This window comes from Dipteris shenzhenensis, chromosome 8 (assembly GCF_047967505.1).
Source record: "Dipteris shenzhenensis isolate YYH24624 ecotype China chromosome 8, Dip_SZ_1.0, whole genome shotgun sequence".
Classification (NCBI taxonomy): domain Eukaryota; kingdom Viridiplantae; phylum Streptophyta; class Polypodiopsida; order Gleicheniales; family Dipteridaceae; genus Dipteris; species Dipteris shenzhenensis.
The window spans coordinates 55,461,847-55,470,794 of NC_141603.1; positions in this window are offsets into that span (position 1 = coordinate 55,461,847).

Consider the following 8,948-nt stretch of genomic DNA (forward strand, 5'->3'; position numbering starts at 1 on the left):
GGGGCGGAGGCAGCGAGAGAGAGGGGAGGGGGAGAGAGAGAGAAGGGGGGGGCTGCGGCCACTGCCGCGGCAGCGAGAGAGGGAGGGGGGGAGAGAGAGAAGGGGGGGTAGCGAGAGAGAGGGGAGGGAGAGAGAGAGGGGGAGGGGGGAGAGGGAAGGGGTGGGGAGAGGGAAGAGAGAGGGGGGGCCGCTGCCGCGGCAACGAGAGAGGAGGGGGGAGATGCGAGAGCGAGAGAGAGGGGGAGGGAGAGAGAGAGAAGAGGGGAGGGGCCGCTGCCGCGGCAGCGAAAGAGAGGGAGGGGTGGAGAGAGAGAGAGAGAGGGGGAGGAGAGAGAGAGAGAGGGGAGGCCGTGCCGCGGCAGCGAGAGGGAGAGAGGGGGGAGAGAGAGAGAGAGAGAGAGGGGAGGGGGGGGAGATCGCGGCAAGTGAGAGAGAGAGTGGGGAGGAGAGTGGGGAGCGCAAGTGAGAGAGAGGGAAAAGGTGAGGAGAAAGGGAGAGAGAGAGAGAGAGAGGGGAAATGAAGAGAAGGGGAGAGAGTAGACTAAGATGAGAGGAAACGTAGACTAGAGCGGAGAGGAAAGAGAGAGAGAGAAGAGTGAGAGAGATGAAAATTTAGAGAGGGAGGACACGAGAAAGTACGATCGAGATAGAAAATCTTACCAATGAAGAGGAGAAATGAGTGGGCGACGATCGAGACAAGATGAAGAAGCTACGATCAATGAGGCATATGAGAGGAGATTGGTATGTGATTTAGTCTAAACTTAAACAAACAAAACTATAAACCTTGGTGTTTGATGAAAATTTAGAGAGGAAGGGCACAAGAGAAAGTACGATCGAGATAAAAAATCTTACCAATGAGGAGAAAAAATGAGTGGGCGACGATCAAGAAGAGATAAAGGAGAGATGTTTTGATGGAAGAATTTGGGAGCTACGATCAATGAGGCATATTAGAGGAGATCGGTGTGTGATTTAGTCGAAAACAAAACAAACAAAACTATAAACCTTGGTGTTTGAAAAGAGAAACGTGTGGAAACTAGAATTTCAAAATTTCCCGCCTTTTTTTAAACTATGAATCCTTGTGTTTGAAAAGACAAACCTTGGTGTTTGAAAAGAGAAACGTGTGGAAACTAGAATTTCAAAATTTCCCGTCTTTTTTTAAACTATGAATCCTTGTGTTTGAAAAGACAAACGTGTGAAAACTTGAAAATTGTGATAAAAGACAACCTTGTGTTTCAAAAGACAAACGCGTGGATGTGAAAATTGTGATAAAAGACAACCTTGTGTTTCAAAAGACAAACGCGTGGATGTGAAAAGACAAATGTATGCTAAAAGCAAAACTTATAGAAACTTGAATTTTAAATTTTTTCTTTGTTTTTGAATTTAAAATGAGTTTCACTTTCATTTTTAATTTACTAGTTTAATTTAGACTATAATGCATTTTGTTTTGGAATATAAAGAGTATAATTTTAATTTTATTACATTTTAAATTAAAATTTTAAAAGTAGTTTAACTTACATTCGTTATTATTACTTTAATTTATTTCTTATTAGGGAGAATATTCGTTATTATTACTTTAATTTATTTCTTTTTAGGGAGAATTAATATATTCTTCTAGGTAAATATTAAATTTTTAATTTTTAATTTTGTTTTCTTTAATTTACGTTATTTTTTCATAAACTTTAAGTTAAACTACTTTATAGTTTTTATTATATAAATTCAAATTTATTAAGATTTTAACTTCTAATTAATGTGAATGTTCAATTCTTATGAGTTGTAAGTAAATTAGTTTTTGAAAATATAAATTTTATCTTTTTTAAAATGAGAAGGAGAAGAGAGAGAGAGAGAAGGGGGGGGCCGCTGCCGCAGCAGCGAGAGAGAATGGGGGGGTAGAGAGAGAGAAAGGGGTGGGGGGATGGGAATGGGAGAGGGAGTGGGAATGGGGAAGGTGAAAGAATGGACATGGGCGTGGGAGTGAGAATGGGGAAGGTGGGGTGGGAGGATGGGGGCGGCAGCGAGAGAGAAGGGGGGGGAGAGAAGGGGGGGAGAGAGAGAGAGAAAGGGGTGTGACTTTAAAAAAGACAAAATATAAATTTTATCTTTTTTAAACTCACAACCTTAGTGTATTAAAAAGAATAATGGAAAATAGATTATTTTTTGCTTTTAATTCGCAACCTAAGGATATTAAAAAGAACAATGGAAAAGAAATTATTTCTTGCTTTTCTTCGCTTCGACGGTTGGTGTAGTCTAGATTAGCATAGATTAGTTTGTCCTTAGAGGAGAGAACTCCAAAAAAACCAATCAAAGCCATGCTCAAAATTTCCCGACTAGTTCCTAATCGGAGTCAGTCCATTCGTTCACATTCGGTTTCACAGTCACAACAACCCTACCATTTAAGCAACGATTAAGGTTTTTAAACTTTCAAGATGATTGAAAGTTGTATCAGTGGACATGACAGATTACAGTTGTGGAAGTTGACAGAGCATTTTACACTTATATCAGTTGCGGGAGTTGACAGAGCATTTTGTACTTATATATGACAGACTTCAAATTTGTATTCAGAGATCATTGTAAATCCTTATTTTTTTTCACATTTATGCTCTAAGCCTTGTAAAGCCTTTTAGGCTATTCCCAAAGCATTTATGCTCTAAGCCTTGTAAAGCCTTTTAGGCTATTCCCAAAGCATTTATGCTCTAAGCCTTGTAAAGCCTTTTAGGCTATTCCCAAAGCATGAAATTGATACTTATATGATTGGGAAGAATAAAAACTTGAGGTGTATTAATGGGACTCATTGTACTTTTGATTTTTCAAAGTAATTGTAGTTTGTCAAAGTACTTAAAATTTGTGTTGTGCTTGAATACAGGATGGATCTTGAGGCTACATCATTTGTCAATGGTATGACACTGAAATACAATGGAAGAATTTATGCCCCAAAGGACTTCACAAACTGGACAGTTGTTGACACAACAAAGAAAGCATAATTCTTGGTCTTAAGTAAAGGAAATCTCATTCTAGTGATGACAAAGAGAGAGTTGGAGAAAGATGAGTGCGCATCAAATGTATCTTTCTCAAAGAGCAATTTGATTCAAGGGGGCACCTTAGTAGGAATAAAAATTGAAAAAGACAGCAGTACAATGATGATTTACACAAAGTCAAGAATGAGCAACAGATCGTTTCTTCTTTCTAAGAAAGATGCAATGCACTTTGTGATGCCGCCGCCAAAAGCACCTAGATTTCCTGAATTGGTTCCTGCATTGGAGATCCTTCAACATGTGTGGGAGGAATTTCCCATTGAGGAAGCAAGAAAAATGCAGTCAAAGATTATCCTTGAATACTTTCAGGGTGTCATCCAACAAGGTTCAACTTCATTGGAGGGACCTAAGGTGCAAGAATCCACACATGAGAAAGGAAGTGATGAGACACGCCATGTAGATTTGGTTCATGGTAATACAAATGAGAGAGGAAGTGGAGTGGATGAGACAGAACACATTGTAGCAATGGATGAGGGTCTTGTACACGTGGATGCTTACAAGGGATCTACATCTGAGACAGGAATTGAATTGGTGGAGACCGGACATGCACATGCATCTCAGACAGAAATTGAATTGAGTGAGACACGACATGCATCAGATAAGACAGGACATGCACACACATCTCTTGTTCATGGTATTACTCACTTAGATGGTGTAACTCATGAAGTTGATGGAATAACAGAACAAGTGAAGCCCTTAAGTATACCTGAAGTTGAGGCAATAGAAGAAGAAGTAGGGCGATCTAAAGTAGTTCACATTGAGCCTCTAAAAAATAAACCTCGACGTCAAATGTAAAAGGCAAGTACTTCACGAGCTACAGTTCCAAGTCCTATAACTGGAAAAAGAGGTCGTTCATATACAAAGAAAGGGCAAAGAAGAGAAGAGGAAGAACATGAAGAGGATGCGGAGGGTCTTGAAATGGAGTCAGATCTAGAAGCAGAAATGTTATCAATGAAGAACCTAAATCTTCGCTTGAATGAGGCTGTGACAGATGAGGATCCAGGATATATATGGGGCCAGAAGACTCAAGTTATACATGCTTCAACAGTGGTCAAAGCAAGTGTCTTCACCAATAGCAGGACCTTAGATACAGCCTATGCTGAAAAGATTTTTCAGGCTTTGATTGATGGAAAAAAACCAGTTGTTTCTAATTTGGTACTCCGTCCAAGAACATTTTGGCCAGTCATGGGAGATTATAGTCAATCCATCAATTTCTCTCAGCCTATAGATTTTGAGATGCAATTCACTAAGTTCCTCGGAAAACAAGTTCCCTCACTTCAAGAAGGACAGAGTTCAGTGAATGATCCAGAACGACATATAAGGGATGCCAAGAGAAATTTCTTAGCTCATTGTACATTTGAGGCAATAGATGGCCAGCACTATGCCTATGCTTGTAATGAGCGCTCTAGAGATGCATACAAGAAAGGAGAAATTACTTATCAAACTTTCGTGAGTGTGCCTCAATTTCACTACTATTCTGCATGCATCTGTATCTTCAAGAACGAGAAAAAATATTTGATTCAGTCAGAAAGACTTAATCATGACATTTATGCACTACGAAAAATCACCTCCACTTCAGAGATGTTGCTCAAAGCTAGGACCATATGGAAAACTTTTAGTTCTCCTTTGACCACTCTCAAAAGAACTGCAACTAAAGTGGAAGCGGATAATCTTGTTGACTTCTACACATGCTTGAGTGCCATTGTACCAAGGGGAAAGCAGGAAAGAGCTGAGGTGATTACAAGCTTCAAGACAGTAAGGGATAGGTATCAAGACTACACAAGCATACTTTTCCGTAGTGATGAAGTTTTTCATCAGATCAAAGACGTGTGTCTTGCATGTGAGAAAGGAGATGTTACATATGAGGCTCCATCATTGATTAAAGAGAAGGCAAAGAAGATTGAGAAAAAAGAGATGACAGCTCGGATGTGGAGGCCTTTAAGAAACCTACCAGATAAATACGCAAGTCTTGCTGCAGAGAAATTAATGTCAAAAGAATGGTTTTTTGGCAAAAAGGATAAAGATCATTGCATGGAAGATAACATCATCCAACAGGTCAAGTGTGATGCAGTAAAGAGTGCAATTGAATATTTATTGGGAGAAAAAAATATTCCAATCAGCCAATGTAAAATTGATCATAACATTGTGAGGCAGATGGCATCAGCTTTACCGTCAGCTAAACAGAAGGCTTGGGCGCATAAATGGGTGAAGGTAGAAGATGATGGATCTGAAATTACTCCCTCTATGAGAAGTGACATTCCGAAAAATGTGTATGCATATTCACAAAAAGTCATCAATAACCACACTCTCAGAAAAGAAAAGACTTTGAACAAGGGCTTTTATTTCATACATGAAATCATTTTAGAGTCTGGAAAAAGTGTTGAGTGCAAGGGAGTTTCATTGAGTGATTTTTTGTCCGACGACACTGCTTGGGAGAGACCTCAGCTTTTCTTTGTCTATGAAATATCAGCGGATGACATCCGTCCACTCCTTGACAGAATATTACATACCACCATTGGTAGAGTGGGACAATGTAATATAGTCATATTTGCTGATAAAGATGACAAGGAACAAATGTCTGCTACCCTAGAAAAACAATATGGCAATGAGCTCAAGATTTACAATGGGATATACTCAAGAAAAAGGGACAAGAGAGAATGCGGTCTCAAGATACAGAGTCTAGAAACCTTTTTCTTGTGCATGAAGAGCCCTTACAATGATCACTCCTTACAAAACAATATAAGAGGGAATGCAAAGAGATTGCAACTACTGCTGGAAGAGCATGAAGCTCCAAGTCCCCTCCATCGCAACGCAAATCACTATGAAAGGCCAGCAAAAAGTGCTGATCTTTTAATTAGTATGATGGAATTTTTGCTACCGTCTGGATGGGAAGTCACATTGTGCCGAATGGGACATGTGTTCGAAGCTCTTATCAGAAAAGGACACAATGTAAATATTATTGAGAGCCCTGCTTGCTTGGAATACCTTGATACCGTGGCTTCTCTCACAATAAAGTTTGATAAGAAAGGTCCGATCTCACATGAAGAGGATGACATAGAGCAGATCATGTATGATGAGAGCAAGAAAGATGATGAAAATGATCAAAGCTCTGGATATAATAGTGAGGACACCAGCGATAGCAAGGAAGCAGAAGAAGATGGATATGACACTGACCTTGCCTCTGAAGGTTACATAAAAAGACCACGAAGATATGTAGAGGTATGAAGACTTATGTTTAATTTTCTTTATTCATTTAAAGGTCTTTTTAAATTTATAATTAATTTAAAATTTTGAATCTCATAATTATTTTATCCTTTTATAGGAGAAAGGAGAGGAGGAGGATGAGGAGGACATAGTTGGAGCAGAGAATCATGAAAGCTCATCTCAAGAAAGCAAAGCTGCTCTGGCTATCCATCGGATGACTCTAGAAAATACTCATACATTGCAGCAAATGGAGAAGTCATTTCAAGTTAGGTTTCAAGTTCGAGAACAACCTCTTACTTTTATATTCGATGAAGAGGACATTTCAATCCTCATAAACTTCAAGAAAGAGGTCAATGACAAGGTTATAATAGCCATCCTCAGGTTTGACACAAACTTTTTACTGACTTTATGCTTTTGTATTTCCATTGGATCAAATGAACTAATATTCTTTTTTTTTAATTGCAGTATGGTTTTACAACAGCTTCCGCTATATATACAAAGATGTGCATATATGGTCGATCCTCTTGTTTCTAGTGTACTTAGCAATAAGCAGAAGACCATAGATGACGTTTTTAAGTGGTTGCAACCTATTGATTTGACTGTGGCGCGAGTTTGACGGAACATGTGTGCCTCAGGATCTATGGAGCGCTCTAAGGTGGATGGAACCTATGTGGAAACATGATGAAGAGAGTGCTCATGACATGTATCTCAAGTCAATTAGGTTCCAAGATAGATTAGCTTGGACTCATAAAGAGAATCTTGAGATAGTGCAAAGTGCTTGATTGATATTCCTTCAAATGAACCTCCCTTTTATAGGTGAGGGTACTTACATCCATTTTGCTTGCTCACATGTGGGATATGTCCTCCATGCCATGTGGCAGCTTACCCTTTCCTCATACCTTTTCTCTACAAGTGCTCATGGCACCACAACTCTCAACACCTCCCCTTGGTGCCATGATCCTTTGGCTACTACAAGGTGGTCAGATGTGAGTTACATTCCATCACCTCCCCTTAGTGCTTGCATTGCTACTTAAGGTGGTAAAGTGTGGTTTACAATGTCAATACCTCCCCTGGGTGCTTTCATAGCTACTCTCAGGTGGTCAAGTTTGATTACAAAAATATAGGCAAGGTTGGCAAGGTTTTTGCTTTTCAATACATTCCATTGATGTCACCTTTTGGCTCATGGCTTGATGATGACTCGTTTGCTTCTTTGCTTGGTGTAGCTACCTGCATGATGCTTTGTTCTTCCATGTGCCTTGATGCTTTGTGTGTGGATGCCATGCTTCCTGCTATGGTCATCTCATGCACTTGTGCTTTTGGCTTGCTTTTTACATCGATGTTTACATTCATGCTTTGCTTTTCCAATGGTTGCAAAGGTCTTACCAATTGATTTCTTTCAATATTGGCAGTGTCTAATTACATACAATGATTCTGATTTGACAGGTGCGTAGAGCTCGAAAAGACGATCACTTTTCCTTTTTGGAGCGTGTACAAATTCTTCTTGGATTGCAAGTTATGGCTTGTTAAAGATTCTATGAAGAAGAGGGGGCCTTGATGATATGGGAGGATTACCAAAAAGTGAGCAGAGAAAAGCGAGCAGCCCCAAATAAGCGAGCAAGATTAAATAGGTTTCAAACGAGCGAGAACCTCATCCAGCATCTTATTCCCCTCAATATCATTGGAACAATTGATGTGATCATAAGCAAATTAAACATATTCTAACCACGAAGGCATGCCTAAAACTCACAATTAACTTCTCTTTCATCCCCATACTATCAATTTGAGTCGTTGTGGAGAGGTAGAGACATAACAATACATAAAATTTGTGATAAAAAAAGCAAACACTACTCAGATTGAACATCCACACAGCAAGATAATGATAGATCACAAGGTAGAATATATGACTGAAAATATGTAAACATGATCATGTGCTACATATACATATCATGTCTTTTATGCTTGCAGAAGATCATCCATACATTCGATCCAAAAACATGGAAACAGAACTAACTATGTCAAAAGAAAAAAAACACATTTTCATCATAAGGATTAATTTTGCTTAGTGAAAATACCTATGTAATCTGGACAATACCATGCTTTAAAAAACTTAGGGAGCCAAAAAAGGATTTTAGCCCTCCATACTTCTATTATGACCAATGTCTGAATGATAGTTCTATCGGAACTAGAAATGAATGCATCTAACCACTATGTTGAGTGCTCATCCAATATCCTGTAGGCTATTATGTTAAACTCAATACGTGACCACAAACTCAAGCATAAGAGGAGCATGATTCAAGTGAAATAATTGGCCAATACTCTGTAACTAGTATCCTGCTGCATCTAACGAAAAATATGCACCAGGCGTTAACAAGCTTCTATTTCCACCCCTATAAGCAAACTCGTATCCTGTAGTATGAAAAACTTTAAGGAAAACATTGCACTTAATGCATCAATTAAGCCAGTGACTACTCATGATGCACAATCAAACAATCATCAAGGAAAGTCTAGTCAAGCAAGTTGAAGCAAAAAACCAAATATCTATTTGGATCTATGCCGTGGTGTATCCGCCAACCATGAGTAGCAAAAAAACCTATGAAAAAAGCAAAATAGGGATTATGCCACTCTACCATGATCACTTCCATGCTACAAATAAGGGAATACATAGTCGTTTTAGGGTACTTTTAGGGTTCATTCCCAACCACTAAAAAGAGAGCC